This window comes from Orcinus orca, chromosome 1 (genome assembly GCF_937001465.1).
Source record: "Orcinus orca chromosome 1, mOrcOrc1.1, whole genome shotgun sequence".
Classification (NCBI taxonomy): domain Eukaryota; kingdom Metazoa; phylum Chordata; class Mammalia; order Artiodactyla; family Delphinidae; genus Orcinus; species Orcinus orca.
The window spans coordinates 66,407,812-66,428,832 of NC_064559.1; positions in this window are offsets into that span (position 1 = coordinate 66,407,812).

Consider the following 21,021-nt stretch of genomic DNA (forward strand, 5'->3'; position numbering starts at 1 on the left):
GGTGACGAAAACTGAGACACATTTGAACACGTTTCCCGATCACACGACGGATCATACTCTGGGTTCCACATGCATGTTTTAGCTGAAGGAAGAATCCCTTAAACCTGGAGAGTTGAGACCCATGGAATGGGTACCATGCAGTATGACTTCAAAGGGTCTGCATTTGCTCACCGAACGTCACCAATCCTATAACTGCTGTGTTTATGCCGCTGTACACACACTTGATTCTCGTTCGGGGACATATAAATCCATAGGTTTTAAGATTCTTACTAGTCAGGTATATTCTTAGGTGTTTAATATGGGGTGTTGAGTCCACTTCGTTGAGCAAGGAGTAGCTCTAGTCTATTACATATTTGGCTTATGGAATGGTATCTGTGCCAATTTCAATCTGTTGTTTCATGCAGCACCCCAACTCACTATCTCGTTAAGCAAGATTACGTTGGTTTTCTACATGTGAGACCCTGTTCTGTTTTGTAATTCAGTTCCTGTGTAGCCAAGTTTACATTGCGTGTATTAGTGATATCTTATGATGTTTCTTTTTCTCTGTGACTTATTTCACTTAGAATCATCGTACCTGAATCCACTCATATGCTGCTACGGGCCTGAAGACATAGATTTCATTGCTGAGTGATATTGCATTGTACGAAAACACCACAACTTCTCTATCCATTTTTCGCTTTCTGCGATATTGAACTTGTACTGTAAACGAGGTTCTTGTAAACAGAGCCTTCCCAAACTTTTGGCTGGCTGTGTCTTTTTGATTTTAATTGCCCTAAGCTATAGAACCATAAGTGGAAGTGCCCTAGGCTCTGTTGCTTTGTTTTTTAGATGTTTCAGGAAACACCATACACTTCTCCAGAGTGGCTGTTGGCAATTTACATCCTGCCCATCAGCATAACAAGGCTGCCAGTTCTCCATGGCCTGTCCTGCCTTTCTGGATTTTACACTTTTTTCAGATGGCCCTTTTGACCGGGGGGAAGTCAGACTACATTTTAGTGTAGATTTCCTTTGCAAGCTTGCTTGGTTGGCCAAAAAGTACGTATGCGTTTTTTCCTGAATATATTCAGGAAAAAACGCATACGCCCTTTTTGGCCAAGTGCATCATTGTGGACGTTCTGTCTCTTTTCCTATGCTTTACATGCAATTCCAGTCTACCTCCTGAAATCGGTTTCCTGCAATTCTGCCCCGCTTTCAAGTCCTCTTGGCAGCCTTACTTCAATATATTTTTGGACGATAGCTGTCATTTATAACTCTGCAGGTTTGTGAATTAGAGTGCCCCTCAGCTCCTTTCTTCAACTCGCTTTTTTGTGAGCTGGCCACAACACCGCAGGATTGCTTCAGCCCATAGTGTTGTTCCAGCACAGCACGCTGAGCCTTTGGTTAATTCCTCTACCTGGTGGGAAATGAGAGTTAAATTTGCCCGTCCAGACACCTCCAGCTAGTCTCTCATTGGTTCTCCCTATTCCTGTACATCTTCCGCAGAAATTGCAAACTGGGCCAAACAGGAGGTTAAAGGCACTGACTCTCCAAGTGAGGAGAGTGTTAGTAAAGCGTCTGGAATATTGCACCCGAGTACCAGGGTACGAAAACTGAGACACATTTGAACACATTTCCCAATCACATGGTGGATCATACTCTGGGTTCCACATGCATGTTTTAGCTGAAGGAACAATCCCTTAAACATGGAGAGTTGAGACCCATGGAATGGGTACCATGCAATATGACTTCAAAGGGTCTGCATTTGCTCACCGAACCTCACCAATCCTATCACTGCTGCGTTTATGTCGCTGTACACATGCTTGATTCTCTTTCGGAGACATATAAATCCATAGGTTTTAAGATTCTTACTAGTCAGGTATATTCTTAGGCGTTTAATATGGCGTCTTCAGTCCACTTCGTTGAGGAAGGAGTAGCTCTTGTCTATTACATATTTGGCTTATGTAACGGTATCTGTGCCAATTTCAATCTCTGGTTTCATGCAGCACCCCGACTCACCTTTCCCCTTAAGCAAGCATATGTTGGTTTTCTACATTGGAGCCCCTGTTCTGTTTTGTAATTCAGTTCCTGTGTAGCCAAGTTTACATTCCGTTTAGTAGTGATATCTTATGATGTTTCTTTTTCTGTGTGACTTATTTCACTTAGAATCATCGTACCTGAATCCACTCATTATGCTGCTATGGGCCTGATGACATAGATTTCATTGCTGAGTGATATTGCATTGTACGTAAGTACCACAACTTCTTTATCCTTTTTTCGCTTTCTGCAATATTGAACTTGTACCGTAAACGAGGTTCTTGTAAGCAGAGCCGTCCCAAACTTTGGGGTGGTTGTGTCTTTTTGATTTTAATTGCCCTAAGCTATAGGACCATAAGTGGAAGTGCCCTAGGCTCTGTTGCTTTGTTTTTTAGATGTTTCAGGAAACACCATACACTTCTCCAGAGTGGCTGTTGGCAATTTACATCCCACCCATCAGCATAACAAGGCTCCCAGTTCTCCATGGCCTGTCCTGGATTTCTGGATTTTACACTTTTTTCAGATGGCCCTTTTGACCGGGGGGCAGTGAGACTTCATTGTAGTGCGGATTTCCTTTTCAAGCTTGCTTGGTTGCCCAAAAAGTGCGTATGCGTTTTTTCCTGAATATATTCAGGAAAAAACGCATACGCCCTTTTTGGCCAAGTGCATTATTGTGGACGTTCTGCCTCTTTTCCTATGCTTTACATGCAATTCCAGTCTACCTCCTGAAATCGGTTTCCTGCAATTCTGCCCCGCTTTCAAGTCCTCTTGGCAGCCTTACTTCAATATATTTTTGGACGATAGCTGTCATTTATAACTCTGCAGGTTTGTGAATGACAGTGCCCCTGAGCTCCTTTCTTCAACTCGCTTTCTTGTAAGCAGGCTGCAACACCGGAAGGATTGCTTCAGGCCCTAGTGTGGCTCCGGCACGGCACACTGAGCTTTTGGTTAATTCCTCTTCCTGGTGGGAAATGAGAGTTAAATTTGCCCGTCCAGACACCTCCAGCTAGTCTCACATTTGTTCTCTCTATTCCTGTTGATCTTCTGCAGAAATTGCAAACTGGGCCAAACAGGAGGTTAAAGGCACTGACTCTCAAGGTGGGGAGAGTGTTAGTAAAGCGTCTGGAATGTTGCACCCAAGTACCAGGGGACGAAAACTGAGACACATTTGAACACGTTTCCTGATCACACGGTGGATCATACTCTGGGTTCCACATGCATGTTTTAGCTGAAGGAAGAATCCCTTAAACCTGGAGAGTTGAGACCCATGGAATGGGTACCATGCAATATGACTTCAAAGGGTCTGCATTTGCTCACCAAACGTCAACAATCCTAGCACTACTGTGCATATGCCGCTGTACACACACTTGATTCTCGTTCGGGGACATATAAATCCATAGGTTTTAAGATTCTTACTAGTCAGGTATATTCTTAGGCGTTTAATATGGGGTGTTGAGTCCACTTCGTTGAGCAAGGAGTAGCTCTAGTCTATTACATATTTGGCTTATGGAACGGTATCTGTGCCAATTTCAATCTGTTGTTTCATGCAGCACCCCAACTCACTATCTCGTTAAGCAAGAATAAGTTGGTTTTCTACATGTGAGACCCTGTTCTGTTTTGTAATTCAGTTCCTGTGTAGCCAAGTTTACATTGCGTGTATTAGTGATATCTTATGATGTTTCTTTTTCTCTGTGACTTATTTCACTTAGAATCATCGTACCTGAATCCACTCATTATGCTGCTACGGGCCTGTTGACATAGATTTCATTGCTGAGTGATATTGCATTGTACGAAAGCACCACATCTTCTTTATCCATTTTTCGCTTTCTGCGATATTGAACTTGTACCGTAAACGAGGTTCTTGTAAACAGAGCCATCCCAAACTTTGGGGTGGCTGTGAATTTTTGATTTTAATTTCGCTAAGCTATAGGACCATAAGTGGAAATGCCCTAGGCTCTGTTGCTTTGTTTTTTGGATGTTTCAGGAAACACCATACACTTCTCCAGAGTGGCTGTTGGCAATTTACATCCCGCCCATCAGCATAACAAGGATCCCAGTTCTCCATGGCCTGTCCTGCCTTTCTGGATTTTACACATTTTTCATATGGCCCTTTATTTTTTTTTTTAAACATCTTTATTGGAGCATAATTGCTTTACAGTGGTATGTTAGTTTCAGCTTCACAACAAAATGAATCAGTTATATATATACATATGTTCCCATATCTCTTCCCGCTTGTGTCACCCTCCCTCCCACCCTCCCTATCCCACCCCTCCAGGCGGTCACAAAGCACCGAGCTGATCTCCCTGTGCTATTCGGCTGCTTCCCACTAGCTATCTACCTTACGTTTGGTAGTGTATACATGTCCATGTCTCTTTATTGCTTTGTCACCGTTTACCCTTCCCCCTCCCCATAGCCTCAAGTCCATTCTCTAGTAAGTCTGTGTCTTTATTCCTGTTTCACCCCTAGGTTTTTCATGACTTTTTTTTTTCTTAAATTCCATATATATGTGTTAGCATACGGTATTTGTCTCTCTCTGACTTACTTCACTCTGTATGACAGACTCTAGGTCTATCCACCTGATTACAAATAGCTCAATTTCGTCTCTTTTTATGGCTGAGTAATATTCCATTGTATATATGTGCCACATCTTCTTTATCCATTTATCCGATGATGGACACTTAGGTTGTTTCCATCTCCGGGCTATTGTAAATAGAGCTGCAATGAACAGTTTGGTACATGACTCTTTTTGAATTATGGTTTTCTCACGGTATATGCCCAGTAGTGGGATTGCTGGGTCATATGGTAGTTCTATTTGTAGCTTTTTAAGGAACCTCCATACTGTCCTCCACAGTGGCTGTATCAATTTACATTCCCACCAACAGTGTAAGAGGGTTCCCTTTTCTCCACACCCTCTCCAGCATTTATTGTTTCTAGATTTTTTGATGATGGCCATTCTGACTGGTGTGAGATGATATCTCATTGTAGTTTTGATTTGCATTTTTCTAATGATTAGTGATGTTGAGCATTCTTTCATGTGTTTGTTGGCACTCTGTATATCTTCTTTGGAGAAATGTCTATTTAGGTCTTCTGCCCATTTTTGGATTGGGTTGTTTGTTCTTTTGTTATTAAGCTGCATGAGCTGCTTATAAATTTTGGAGATCAATCCTTTGTCAGTTGCTTCATTTGCAAATATTTTCTCCCATTCTGAGGGTTGTCTTTTGGTCTTCTTTATGGTTTCCTTTGCTGCGCAAAAGCTTTTAAGTTTCATTAGGTCCCATTTGTTTACTTTTGTTTTTATTTCCATTTCTCTAGGAGGTGGGTCAAAAAGGATCTTGCTGTGATTTATGTCATAGAGTGTTCTGCCTATGTTTTCCTCTAAGAGTTTGATAGTTTCTGGCCTTACATTTAGGTCTTTAATCCATTTTGAGCTTATTTTTGTGTATGGTGTTAGGGAGTGATCTAATCTCATACTTTTACATGTAGCTGTCCAGTTTTCCCAGCACCACTTATTGAATAGGCTGTCCTTTCTCCACTGTACATTTCTGCCTCCTTTGTCAAAGATAAGGTGACCATATGTGCGTGGGTTTATCTCTGGGTTTTCTATCCTGTTCCATTGATCTATATTTCTGTTTTTGTGCCAGTACCATACTGTCTTGATTACTGAAGCTTTGTAGTATAGTCTGAAGTCAGGAAGCCTGATTCCTCCAGCTCCATTTTTCGTTCTCAAGATTGCTTTGGCTATTCGGGGTCTTTTGTGTTTCCATACAAATTGTGAGATTTTTTGTTCTAGTTCTGTGAAAAATGCCACTGGTAGTTTCATAGGGATTGCATTGAATCTGTAGATTGCTTTGGGTAGTAGAGTCATTTTCACAATGTTGATTCTTCCAATCCAAGAACATGGTATATCTCTCCATCTATTTGCATCATTTTTAATTTCTTTCATCAGTGTCTTATAATTTTCTGCATACAGGTCTTTTGTCTCCTTAGGTAGGTTTATTCCTAGGTATTTTATTCTTTTTGTTGCAATGGTAAATGGGAGTGTTTTCTTGATTTCACTTTCAGATTTTTCATCATTAGTATATAGGAATGCCAGAGATTTCTGTGCATTAATTTTGTATCCTGCCACTTTACCAAATTCATTGATTAGCTCTAGTAGTTTTCTGGTAGCATCTTTAGGATTCTGTATGTATAGTATCATGTCATCTGCAAACAGTGACAGCTTTAGTTCTTCTTTTCCGATTTGGATTCCTTTTATTTCCTTTTCTTCTCTGATTGCTGTGGCTAAAACTTCCAAAACTATGTTGAATAAGAGTGGTGAGAGTGGGCAACCTTGTCTTGTTCCTGATCTTAGTGGAAATGCTTTCAGTTTTTCACCATTGAGGATGATGTTGGCTGTGGGTTTGTCATATATGGCCTTTATTATGTTGAGGAAAGTTCCCTCTATGCCTACTTTCTGCAGGGTTTTTATCATAAATGGGTGTTGAATTTTGTCAAAAGCTTTCTCTGCATCTATTGAGATGATCATATGGTTTTTCTCCTTCAATTTGTTAATATGGTGTATCACGTTGATTGATTTGCGTATATTGAAGAATCCTTGCATTCCTGGAATAAACCCCACTTGATCATGGTGTATGATCCGTTTAATGTGCTGTTGGATTCTGTTTGCTAGTATTTTGTTGAGGATCTTTGCATCTATGTTCATCAGTGATATTGGCCTGTAGTTTTCTTTCTTTGTGACATCCTTGTCTGGTTTTGGTATCAGGGTGATGGTGGCCTCCTAGAATGAGTTGGGGAGTGTTCCTCCCTCTGCTATATTTTGGAAGAGTCTGAGAAGGATAGGTGATAGCTCTTCTCTAAATGTTTGATAGAATTCGCCTATGAAGCCATCTGGTCCTGGGCTTTTGCTTGTTGGAAGATTTTTAATCACAGTTTCAATTTCAGTGCTTGTGATTGGTCTGTTCATATTTTCTATTTCTTCCTGATTCAGTCTTGGCAGGTTGTGCCTTTCTAAGAATTTGTCCATTTCTTCCAGGTTGTCCATTTTATTGGCATAAAGTTGCTTGTAGTAATCTCTCATGATCTTTTGTATTTCTGCAGTGTCAGTCGTTACTTCTCCTTTTTCATTTCTAATTCTATTGATTTGAGTCTTCTCCCTTTTTTTCTTGATGAGTCTGGCTAATGGTTTATCAATTTTGTTTATCCTTTCAAAGAACCAGCTTTTAGTTTTATTGATCTTTGCTATCGTTTCCTTCATTTCTTTTTCATTTATTTCTGATCTGATTTTTATGATTTCTTTCCTCCTGCTAACTTTGGGGTTTTTTTGTTCTTCTTTCTCTAATTGCTTTAGGTGCAAGGTTAGGTTGTTTATTCGAGATGTTTCCTGTTTCTTAAGGTAAGATTGTATTGCTATAAACTTCCCTCTTAGAACTGCTTTTGCTGCATCCCATAGATTTTGAGTCGTCGTGTCTCCATTGTCATTTGTTTCTAGGTATTTTTTGATTTCCCCTTTGATTTCTTCAGTGATCACTTCGTTATTAAGTAGTGTATTGTTTAGCCTCCATGTGTTTGTATTTTTTACAGATCTTCTCCTGTGATTGATATCGAGTCTCATAGCGTTGTGGTCGGAAAAGATACTTGATACAATTTCAATTTTCTTAAATTTACCAAGGCTTGATTTGTGACCCAAGATATGATCTATCCTGGAGAATGTTCCATGAGCACTTGAGAAAAATGTGTATTCTGTTGTTTTTGGATGGAATGTCCTATAAATATCAATTAACTCCATCTCATTTAATGTATCTTTTAAAGCTTGTGTTTCCTTATTTATTTTCATTTTGGATGATCTGTCCATTGGTGAAAGTGGGGTGTTAAAGTCCCCTACTATGAATGTGTTACTGTCGATTTCCCCTTTTATGGTTGTCAGTATTTGCCTTATGTATTGAGGTGCACCTATGTTGGGTGCATAAATATTTACAATTGTTATATCTTCCTCTTGGATCGATCCCTTGATCATTATGTAGTGTCCTTCTTTGTCTCTTCTAATAGTCTTTGTTTTAAAGTCTATTTTGTCTGATATGAGAATTGCTACTCCAGCTTTCTTTTGGTTTCCATTTGCATGAAATACCTTTTTCCATCCCCTTACTTTCAGTCTGTATGTGTCTCTAGGTCTGAAATGGGTCTCTTGTAGACAGCAAATATATGGGTCTTGTTTTTGTATCCATTCAGCCAATCTGTGTCTTTTGGTGGGAGCATTTAGTCCATTTACATTTAAGGTAATTATCGATATGTGTGTTCCCGTTCCCATTTTCTTAATTGTTTTGGGTTTGTTATTGTAGGTCTTTTCCTTCTTTTGTGTTTCTTGCCTAGAGAAGTTCCTTTAGCAGTTGTTGTAGAGATGGTTTGGTGGTGCTGAACTCTCTCAGCTTTTGCTTGTCTCTAAAGTTTTTAATTTCTCCGTCAAATCTGAATGAGATCCTTGCTGGGTAGAGTAATCTTGGTTGCAGGTTCTTCTCCTTCAACACTTTCAATATGTCCTGCCACTCCCTTCTGGCTTGCAGAGTTTCTGCTGAAAGATCAGCTGTTAACCTTATGGGGATTCCCTTGTGTGTTATTTGTTGTTTTTCCCTTGCTGCTTTTAATATGTTTTCTTTGTATTTAATTTTTGACAGTTTGATTAATATGTGTCTTGGCGTATTTCTCCTTGGATTTATCCTGTATGGGACTCTCTGTGCTTCCTGGACTTGATTAACTATTTCCTTTCCCATATTAGGGAAGTTTTCAACTATAATCTCTTCAAATATTTTCTCAGTCCCTTTCTTTTTCTCTTCTTCTTCTGGAACCCCTATAATTCGAATGTTGGTACGTTTAATGTTGTCCCAGAGGTCTCTGAGACTGTCCTCAGTTCTTTTCATTCTTTTTTCTTTATTCTGCTCTGCAGTAATTATTTCCACTATTTTATCTTCCAGGTCACTTATCCGTTCTTCTGCCTCAGTTATTCTGCTATTGATCCCATCTAGAGTACTTTTAATTTCATTTATTGTGTTGTTCATCGTTGCTTGTTTCATCTTTAGTTCTTCTAGGTCCTTGTTAACTGATTCTTGCATTTTGTCCAATCTATTGTCCATTCTATCTCCAAGATTTCGGATCAACCTTACTATCATTATTCTGAATTCTCTTTCAGGTAGACTGCCTATTTCCTCTTCATTTGTTAGGTCTGGTGCATTTTTATCTTGCTCCTTTATCTGCTGTGTGTTTTTCTGTTTTCTCATTTTGCTTATCTTACTGTGTTTGGGGTCTCCTTTTTGCAGGCTGCAGGTTCATAGTTCCTCCTGTTTTTGATGTCTGTCTCCAGTGGCTAAGGTTGGTTCAGTGGGTTGTGTAGGCTTCCTGGTGGAGGGGACTAGTGCCTGTGTTGTGGTGGATGAGGCTGGATCTTGTCTCTCTAGTGGGCAGGTTCACGTCTGGTGGTGTGTTTTGGGGTGTCTGTGGCCTTATTATGATTTTAGACTGCCTCTCTGCTAATGGGTGGGGTTGTGTTCCTGTTTTGCTAGTTGTTTGGCACAGGTTGTCCAGCACTGTGGCTTGCTGGTCGTTGAGTGAAGCTGGGTGCTGGTGTTAAGATGGAGGTCTCTGGGAGATTTTCGCCATTTGATATTATGTGGAGCTGGGAGGTCTCTTGTGGACCAGTGTCCTGAAGTTGGCTCTCCTACCTCAGAGGCAGAGCCCTGACTCCTGGCTGGAGCACCAAGAGCCTTTCATCCACACGGCTCAGAATAAAAGGGAGAAAAAGTAGAGGGAATTAGTAGAAGTATGAGGAAAGAAAGAAGGAAAGGAGGGAAGGAAGGAGGGAAGGAAGGAAGGAAGAAAGAAAGAAAGAAGCAACGAAGGAAAGAAGGCAAGAAGGAACGAAAGGAGGGAGGGAGGGAGGGAGGGAGGAAGGAAGGAAGGAGGGAAAGAAGGAAAAACAGAAAGAAAGAAGATACAGTAAAATTAAAATAAAGTATAATAAAGTTATTGAATTAAAAAATTCTTATTTAGGAAAAAAAACAAGGGACGGATAGAACCTTAGGAGAAATGTTGGAAGCAAAGCTATACAGACAAAATCTTACACAGAAGCGTACACATACACCCTCACTAAAAGAGGTAAAGGGGGAAAAATCATAAATCTTGCTGTCAGAGACCACCTCCTCAATTTGGGATGATTCATTGTCTAAAGGAGGGAAGGAAGGAAGGAAAGAAAGAAAGAAAAAGAAAGGACGAAGGTAAAGTATAATAACGTTCTTAAAATTAAAATTGATTATTAAGAAAAAAATTTTAAGAAAAAACCATGAAGGGATAGAACCCTAGGACAAATGGTGGAAGCAAGACTATACAGACAAGATCTCATACAGAAGCATACACATACACATTCACAAAAAGAGGAATAGGGAAAAAAATCATAGATCTTGCTCCCAAAGTCCACCTCCTTAATTTGGGATGATTGGCTGTCTATTCATGTATTCCACAGATGCAGGGTACATCAAGTTGATTGTGGAGCTTTAATCCGCTGCTTCTGAGGCTGCTGGGAGAGATTTCCCTTTCTCTTCTTTGTTCTCACAGCTCACAGGGGCTCAGTTTTGGATTTGGCCCTGCCTCTGCGTGTAGGTCGCTGGAGGGCGTCTGTTTTTTGCTCAGACAGGACGGGGTTAAAGGAGCCGCTGATTCGGGGGTTCTGGCGTACTGAGGCTGGCGGGGAGGGAGGGGCATGGAATGCGGGGCGGGCCTGCGGCGGCAAAGTCTGGCATGACCCTGCACCAGCCCGAGGCCTGCCGTGCGCTCTCCCGGGGAAGTCGTCCCCGGATCCCGGGAACCCGGCAGTGGCGGGCTCCACATGCTCCGCGGAAGAGGGGCGTGGAGAGTGACCTGCGCTCACACACAGGCCCCTTGGTGGTGGCAGCAGCAGCCCCAACGTCTCCCGCCCGCCTCTGGGGTCCGCGCCTCCAGCTGCGGCTTGTGCCCGTCTCTGGAGTCCGCACCCTCAGCCGCGGCTCGCGCCCGTCTCTGGGGTCCGCGCCCTCAGCAGCAGCTCGCGCCTGTCTCTGGGGTCCGCACTTTCAGCCGCGGCTCGCGCCCGTCTCTGGGGTCCGCGCTTTCAGCCGCGGCTCGCGCCCGTCTCTGGGGTCCGCGCTTTCAGCCGCGGCTCGCGCCCGTCTCTGGGGTCCGCGCTTTCAGCCGCGGCTCATGCCCGTCTCTGGGGTCCGCACTTTCAGCCGCGGCTCACGCCCGTCTCTGGAGTTCCTTTAAGCAGCATTCTTAAACCCCTCTCCTCAAGCACCAGGAAACAAAGAGGGAAGAAAAAGTCTCTTGCCTCTTCGGCAGGTGCAGACTTTTCCCCGGACTCCCTCCCGGCTACCTGTGGTGCACTAACCCCTTCAGGCTATGTTCAAGCCGCCAACCCCAGTCCTCTCCCTGCGCTCCCTCTGAAACCGAAACCCGAGCCTCAGAGCCTCAGCACACAGCCCCGCCCGCCCCGGCGGGTGAGCAGACAGGCCTCTTGGGCTGGTGAGTGCCGGTCGGCACCGATCCTCTGTGCGGGAATCTCCCCGATTTGCCCTCCGCACCCGTTGCTGTGCACTCCTCCGCAGGTTCGAAGCTCCCCCCTCCGCCTCCCGCAGTCTCCGCCCGCGAAGGGGCTTCCTAGTGTGTGGAAACTTTTCCTCCTTCACAGCTCCCTCCCACTGGTGCAGGTGCCGTCCCTATCCTTTTGTCTCTGTTTATTCTTTTTTTCTTTTGCCCTACCCAGGTGCGTGGGGAGTTTCTTGTCTTTTGGGAGGTATGAGGTCTTCTGCCAGCCTTCAGTAGGTGATCTGTAGGAGTTGTTCCACGTGTAGATGTATTTCTGGTGTATCTGTGGGGAGGAAGGTGATCTCCGCAACTTACTCTTCCGCCATCTTCCTGCTCCTGGATCAATCCATAGGTTTTAAGATTCTTACTAGTCAGGTATATTCTAAGGCTTTTAATATGCCGTCTTGAGTCCACTTCGTTGAGCAAGGAGTAGCTCTTGTCTATTAAATATTTGGCTTATGGAACGGTATCTGTGCTATTTTCAATCTCTGGTTTTATGCAGCAACCCAACTCACCTTTCCCCTTAAGCAAGCATAAGTTAGTATTCTACATTTGAGACCCTGTTCTGTTTTGTAATTCAGTTCCTGTGTAGCCAAGTTTACATTCTGTGTAGTAGTGATATGTTATGATGTTTCTTTTTCTGTGTGACTTATTTCACTTAGAATCATTGTACCTGATTCCATTGATTATGCTGCTACGGGCCTGATGACATAAATTTCATTGCTGAGTGATATTGCATACTACGTAAGTAGCACAAAGTCTTTATCCATTTTTCGCTTTCTGTGATATTGAACTTGTACCGTAAATGAGGTTCTTGTAAACAGAGCCGACCCAAACTTTGGGGTGGCTGTGTCTTTTTTATTTTAATTTCCCTAAGCTATAGGACCATAAGTGAAAGTGCCCTAGGCTCTGTTGCTTTGTTTTTTAGATGTTTCAGGAAACACCATACACTTCTCCAGAGTGGCTGTTGGCAATTTACAGCCCGCCCATCAGCATAACAAGGCTCCCAGTCCTCCATGGCCTGTCCTGCCTTTCTGGATTTTACATTTTTTCAGATGGCCCTTTTGACCGGGGGGCAGTGAGACTTCATTGTAGTGCAGATTTCCTTTGCAACCTTGCTTGCTTGGCCAAAAAGGGCGTATGCGTTTTTTCCTGAATATATTCAGGAAGAAACGCATACGCCCTTTTTGGCCAAGTGCATCATTGTGGACGTTCTGCCTCTTTTCCTATGCTTTACATGCAATTCCAGTCTACCTCCTGAAATTGGTTTCCTGCAATTCCGCCCCGCTTTCAAGTCCTCTTGGCAACCTTACTTCAATATATGTTTGGACGATAGCTGTCATTTATAACTCTGCAGATTTGTGAATGACAGTGCCCCGAGCTCCTTTCTTCAAGTCGCTTTCTTGTGAGCTGGCCAAAACACCGCAGGATTGCTTTAGTCCCTAGTGTGGTTCCGGCATGGAACGCTGAGCCTTTGGTTAATTCCTCTTCCTGGTGGGAAATGAGAGTTAAATTTGCCCGTCCAGACACCTCCAGCTAGTCTCTCATTGGTTCTCCCTATTCCTGTTCATTTTCCGCAGAAATTGCAAACTGGGCCAAACAGGAGGTTAAAGGCACTGACTCTCCAAGTGGGGAGAGTGTTAGTAAAGCGTCTGGAATGTTGCACTCGAGTACCAGGGGACGAAAACTGAGACACATTTGAACACGTTTCCCGATCACATGGTGGATCATACTCTGGGTTCCACATGCATGTTTTAGCTGATGGAAGAATCCCTTACACCTGGAGAGTTGAGACCCATGGAATGGGTAGCATGCAATATGACTTCAAAGGGTCTGCATTTGCTCACCGAACCTCACCAATCCTATCACTGCTGCGTTTATGCCACTGTACACACGCTTGATTCTCTTTCGGAGACATATAAATCCATAGGTTTTAAGATTCTTACTAGTCAGGTATATTCTTAGGCGTTTAATATGGGGTGTTGAGTCCACTTCGTTGAGCAAGGAGTAGCTCTTGTCTATTACATATTTGGCTTATGGAACGGTATCTGTGCTAATTTCAATCTCTGGTTTTATGCAGCACCCCAACTCACCTTTCCCCTTAAGCAAGCATAAGTTGGTTTTCTACATTTGAGACCCTGTTCTGTTTTGTAATTCAGTTCTTGTGTAGCCAAGTTTACATTCCGTGTAGTAGTGATATCTTATGATGTTTCTTTTTCTGTGTGACTTATTTCACTTAGAATCATCGTACCTGAATCCACTCATTATGCTGCTACGGGCCTCATGACATAGATTTCATTGCTGAGTGATATTGCATTGTACGTAAGTACCACAACTTCTTTATCCATTTTTCGCTTTCTGTGATATTGAACTTGTACCGTAAACGAGGTTCTTGTAAACAGAGCCGTCCCAAACTTTGGGGTGGCTGTGTCTTTTTGATTTTAATTTCCCTAAGCTATAGGACCAGAAGTGGAAGTGCCCTAGGCTCTGTTGCTTTGTTTCGTAGATGTTTCAGGAAACACCATACACTTCTCCAGAGTGGCTGTTGGCAATTTACATCCCACCCATCAGCATAACAAGGCTCCCAGTTCTCCATGGCCTGTCCTGACTTTCTGGATTTTACACTTTTTTCACATGGCCCTTTTGACCAGGGGGCAGTGAGACTTCTTTGTAGTGCAGATTTCATTTGCAAGCTTGCTTGGTTGGCCAAAAAGGGCGTACGCATTTTGTCCTGAATATATTCAGGACAAAACGCATACGCCCTTTTTGGCCAAGTGCATCATTGTGGACGTTCTGCCTCTGTTCCTATGCTTTACATGCAGTTCCAGTCTACCTCCTGAAATCGGTTTCCTGCAATGCTGCCCCACTTTCAAGTCCTCTTGGCAGCCTTACTTCAATATATTTTTGGACGATAGCTGTCATTTATAACTCTGCAGGTTTGTGAATGACAGTGCCCCTGAGCTCCTTTCTTCAACTCGCTTTCTTGTGAGCTGGCCGCAAAACCGCAGCATTGCTTAAGGCCCTAGTGTGGTTTTGGCATGGCATGCTGAGCCTTTGTTTAATTCCTCTTCCTGGTGGGATATGAGAGTTAAATTTGCCCCTCTAGACACCTCCATCTAGTCTCTCATTGGTTCTCCCTATTCCTGTTCATCTTACGCAGAAATTGCAAACTGGGCCAAACAGGTTGTTAAAGGCACTGACTCTCCAAGTGGGTAGAGTGTTAGTAAAGCATCTGGAATGTTGCACCCGAGTACCAGGGGACGAAAACTGAGACACATTTGAACACGTTTCCTGATCACACGGTGGATCATGCTCTGGGTTCCACATGCATGTTTTAGCTGAAGGAAGAATCCCTTAAAGCTAGCGAGTTGAGACCCATGGAATGGGTACCATGCAATATGACTTCAAAGGGTCTGCATTCGCTCACTGTACCTCACGAATTCTATTACTGCTGCGCTTATGCCGCTGTACACATGCTTGATTCTCTTTTGGAGACATATAAATCCATAGGTTTTAAGATACTTACTAGTCAGGTATATTCTTAGGCGTTTAATATGGGGTGTTCAGTCCACTTCCTTGAGCAAGCAGTAGCTCTTGTCTATTACATATTTGGCTTATGGAATGGTATCTGTGCTCATTTCAATCTCTGCTTTTATGCAGGACCCAAACTCACCTTTCCCCTGAAGCAAGCATAAGTTGATTTTCTACATTTGAGACCCTGTTCTGTTTTGTAATTCAGTTCCTGTGTAGCCAAGTTTACATTCCGTGTAGTAGTGATACCTTATGATTTTTCTTTTTCTGTGTGACTTATTTCACTTAGAATCATCATACCTGAATCCACTCATTATGCTGCTATGGGCCTGATGACATAGATTTCATTGCTGAGTGATATTGCATTGTACGTAAGTACCACAACTTCTTTATCCATTTTTCGCTTTCTGTGATGTTGAACTTGTACCGTAAATGAGGTTCTTGTAAACAGAGCCGTCCCAAACTTTGGGGTGGCTGTGTCTTTTTTATTTTAATTTCCCTAAACTATAGCACCATGAGCGGAAGTGACCTAGGCTTTGTTGCTTTGTTTTTTCGATGTTTCAGGAAACACCATACACTTCTCCAGAGTGGCTGTTGGCAATTTACATCCCGCCCATCAGCATGACAAGGCTCCCAGTTCTCCATAGCCTGTCCTGCCTTTCTGGATTTTACACATTTTTCAGATGGCCCTTTTGACCGGGGGGCAGTGAGACTTCATTGTAGTGCAGATTTCCTTTGCAAGCTTGCTTGGTTGCCCAAAAAGGGCGTATGCGTTTTTTACTGGAAAAAAACGCATACGCCCTTTTTGGCCAAGTGCATCATTGTGGACGTTCTGCCTCTTTTCCTATGCTTTACATGCAATTCCAGTCTACCTCGTGAAATCGGTTTCCTGCAATTCTGCCCCGCTTTCAAGTCCTCTTGGCAGCCTTACTTCAATATATTTTTGGACGATAGCTGTCATTTATAACTCTGCAGGTTTGTGAATGACAGTGCCCCTGAGCTCCTTTCTTCAACTCAATTTCTTGTGATCTGGCCGCAACACCGCAGGATTGCTTCAGGCCCTAGTGTGGTTCCGGTATGGCACGCTGAACCTTTGCTTAATTCCTCTTCCTGGTGGGAAATGAGAGTTAAATTTGCCCGTCTAGACACCTCCAGCTAGTCTCTCATGGGTTCTCCCTATTCCTGTTCATTTTCCGCTGAAATTGCAAACTGGGCCAAACAGGAGGTTAAAGGCACTGACTCTCAAGGTGGGGAGAGTGTTAGTAAAGCGTCTGGAATGTTGCACTCGAGTACCAGGGGACGAAAACTGAGACACATTTGAACACGTTTCCCGATCACACGGTGGATCATACTCTGGGTTCCACATGCATGTTTTAGCTGAAGGAAGAATCCCTTAAACCTGGAGAGTTGAGACCCATGAAATGGGTACCATGCAATATGACTTCAAAGGGTCTGCATTTGCTCACCAAACCTCAGCAATCCTATCACTGCTGCGTTTATGCTGCTGTACACACGCTTGATTCTCTTTCGGAGACATATAAATCCATAGGTTTTAAGATTCTTACTAGTCAGGTATATTCTTAGGCGTTTAATATGGGGTGTTGAGTCCACTTTGTTGAGCAAGGAGTAGCTCTTGTGTATTACATATTTGGCTTATGGAACGGTATCTGTGCTAAATTCAATCTCTGGTTTTATGCAGCACCCAACTCACCTTTCCCCTTAAGCAAGCATAAGTTGGTTTTCTGCATTTTAGACACTGTTCTGTTTTGTAATTCAGTTCCTGTGTATCCAGGTTTACATTCTATGTATTAGTGATATCTTGTGATGTTTCTTTTTCTGTGTGACTTATTTCACTTAGAATCATCGTACCTGAATCCACTCATTATGCTGCTACGGGCCTGATGACATAGATTTCATTGCTGAGTGATATTGCATTGTACGTATGTACCACAACGTCTTTATCCATTTTTCGCTTTCTGCGATATTGAACTTGTACCGTAAATGAGGTTCTTGTAAACAGAGCTGTCCCAAACTTTGGGGTGGCTGTGTCTTTTTGACTTTAATTTCCCTAAGCTATAAGACCATAAGTGGAAGTGCTCTAGGCTCTGTTGCTTTGTTTTTTAGATGTTTCAGGAAACACCATACACTTCTCCATAGTGGCTGTTGGCAATTTACATCTCGCCCATCAGCATAACAAGGCTCCCAGTTCTCCATGGCCTGTCCTGCCTTTCTGGATTTTACACTTTTTTCAGATGGCCCTTTTGACCAGGGGGCAGTGAGACTTCATTGTAATGCAGATTTTCTTTGCAAGCTTGCTTGGTTGGCCAAAAAGTGCGTATGCGTTTTTTCCTGAATATATTCAGGAAAAAACGCATATGCCCTTTTTGGCCAAGTGCATCATTGTGGACATTCTGCCTCTTTTCCTATGCTTTACATGCAATTCCAGTCTATCTCCTGAAATCGGTTTCCTGCAATTCTGCCCTGCTTTCAAGTCCTCTTGGCAGCCTTACTTCAATATATTTTTGGACGATAGCTGTCATTTATAACTCTGCAGGTTTGTGAATGACAGTGCCCCTGAGCTCCTTTCTTCAACTCGCTTTCTTGTGATCTGGCCGCAACACCGCAGGATTGCTTCAGGCCCTAGTGTGGTTCCGGATTGGCACGCTGAGCCTTTGGTTAATTTCTCTTCCTGGTGGGAAATGTGAGTTAAATTTGCCCGTCCAGACACCTCCAGCTAGTCTCTCATTGGTTCTCCCTATTCCTGTTCATGTTCTGCAGAAATTGCAAACTGGGCCAAACAGGAGGTTAAAGGCACTGACTCTCCAAGTGGGGAGAGTGTTAGTAAAGCATCTGGAATGTTGCACCCGAGTACCAGGGGACGAAAACTGAGACACATTTGAACACGTTTCCCGATCACATGGTGGATCATACTCTGGGTTCCACATGAATGTTTTAGCTGAAGGAAGAATCCCTTAAACCTGGAGAGTTGAGACCTATGGAATGGGTACCATGCTATATGACTTCAAAGGGTCTGCATTTGCTCACCGAACCTCACCAATCCTATCAATGCTGCATTTATGCCACTGTACACATGCCTGATTCTCTTTCGGAGACATATAAATCCACAGGTTTTAACATTCTTACTAGTCAGGTATATTCTTACACGTTTAATATGGGGTGTTGAGTCCACTTCGTTGAGCAAGGAGTAGCTCTTGTCTATTACATATTTCGCTTATGGAACGGTTTCGGTACTAATTTCAATCTCTGGTTTTATGCAGCACCCCAACTCACCTTTCCCCTTAAGCAAGCATAAGTTGGTTTTCTACATTTGAGACCCTGTTCTGTTTTGTAATTCAGTTCCTGTGTAGCCAAGTTTACATTCCGTGTATTAGTGATATCTTATGATGTTTCTTTTTCTGTGTGACTTATTTCACTTAGAATCATCGTACCTGAATCCACTCATTATGCTGCTACGGGCCTGATGACATAGATTTCATTGCTGAGTGATATTGCACTGTACGTAAGTACCATAACTTCTTTATCCATTTTTCGCTTTCTGTGATATTGAACTTGTACCGTAAACGAGGTTCTTGTAAACAGAGCCGTCCCAAACTTTGGGGTGCCTGTGTCTTTTTGATTTTAATTTCCCTAATCTATGGGACCATAAGTGGAAGTGCCCTAGGCTCTGTTGCTTTGTTTTTTAGATGTTTCAGGAAACACCATACACTTTTCCAGAGTGGCTGTTGGCAATTTACATCCCGCCCATCAGCATAACAAGGCTCCCAGTTCTCCATGGCCTGTCCTGCCTTTCTGGATTTTACACTTTTTTCAGATGGCCCTTTTGACCGGGGGGCAGTGAGACTTCATTGTAGTGTAGATTTCCTTTGCAATCTTGCTTGGTTGGCCGAAAAGTGTGTATGCGTTTTTTCCTGAATACATTCAGGAAAAAACGCATACGCCCTTTTTGGCCAAGTGCATCATTGTGGACGTTCTGCCTCTTTTCCTATGCTTTACATGCAATTCCAGTCTACCTCCTGAAATCGGTTTCCTGCAATTCTGCCCGGCTTTCAAGTCCTCTTGGCAGCCTTACGTCAATATATTTTTGGACGATAGCTGTCATTTATAACTCTGCAGGTTTGTGAATGACAGTGCCCCTGAGCTCCTTTCTTCAACTCGCTTTCTTGTGAGCTGGCCGCAACACCGCAGGATTGCTTCAGGCCCTAGCGTGGTTCTGGCACGGCACGGTGAGCCTTTGGTTAATTCCTCTACCTGGTGGGAAATGAGAGTTAAATTTGCCCGTCCAGACACCTCCAGCTAGTCTCTCATGGGTTCTCCCTATTCCTGTTCATTTTCCGCAGAAATTGCAAACTGGGCCAAACAGGAGGTTAAAGGAACTGACTCTCCAAGTGGGGAGAGTGTTAGAAAAGCGTCTGGAATGTTGCACCCGAGTACCAGGGGACGAAAACTGAGACACATTTGAACACGTTTCCCGATCACACGGTGGATCATACTCTGGGTTCCACATGCATGTTTTAGCTGAAGGAAGAATCCCTTAAACCTGGAGAGTTGAGACCCATGGAATGGGTACCATGCAATATGACTTCAAAGGGTCTGCATTTGCTCACCAATCCTCACCAATCCTATCACTGCTGCGTTTATGCCGCTGTACACACGCTTGATTCTCTTTCGGAGACATATAAATCCATAGCTTTTAAGATTATTACTAGTCAGGTATATTGTTAGGCGTTTAATATGGCGTCTTGAGTCCACTTCGTTGAGCAAGGAGTAGCTCTTGTCTATTACATATTTCGCTTATGGAACGGTATCGGTGCTAATTTCAATCTCTGGTTTTATGCAGCACCCCAACTCACCTTTCCCCTTAAGCAAGCATAAGTTGGTTTTCTACATTTGAGACCCTGTTCTGTTTTGTAATTCAGTTCCTGTGTAGCCATGTTTACATTCCGTGTAGTAGTGATATCTTGTGATGTTTCTTTTTCTGTGTGACTTATTTCACTTAGAATCATCGTACCTGAATCCACTCATTATGCTGCTATGGGCCTGATGACATAGATTTCATTGCTGAGTGATATTGCATTGTAGGTAAGTACCACAACTTCTTTATCCATTTTTCGCTTTCTGTGATATTGAACTTGTACCGTACAGGAGGTTCTTGTAAAGAAAGCCGGCCGAAACTTTGGGGTGGCTGTGTCTTTTTGATTTTAATTTCCCTAAGCTATAGGATCATAAGTGGAAGTGCCCTAGGCTCTGTTGCTTTGTTTTTTAGACGTTTCAGGAAACACCATTCACTTCTCCAGAGTGGCTGTTGGCAATTTACATCCCGCCCATCAGCATAACAAGGCTCCCAGTTCTCCATGGCCTGTCCTGCCTTTCTGGATTTTACACTTTTCTCACATGGGCCTTTTGACCAGGGGGCAGTGAGACTTCATTGTAGTGTAGATTTCCTTTGCAAGCTTGCTTGGTTGGCCGTAAAGGGTGTATGCATTTTTTCCTGAATATATTCAGGAAAAAACGCATATGCCCTTTTTGGCCAAGTGCATCATTGTGGTCGTTCTGCCTCTTTTCCTATGCTTTACATGCAATTCCAGTCTACCTCCTGAAATCGGTTTCCTGCAATTCTGCCCGGCTTTCAAGTCCTCTTGGCAGCCTTACGTCAATATATTTTTGGACGATAGCTGTCATTTATAACTCTGTAGGTTGGTGAATGACAGTGCCCCTGAGCTCCTTTCTTCAACTCGCTTTCTTGTGAGCTGGCCGCAACACCGCAGGATTGCTTCAGGCCCTAGTGTGGTTACGGCACGGCATGGTGAGCCTTTGGTTAATTCCTCTACCTGGTGGGAAATGAGAGTTAAATTT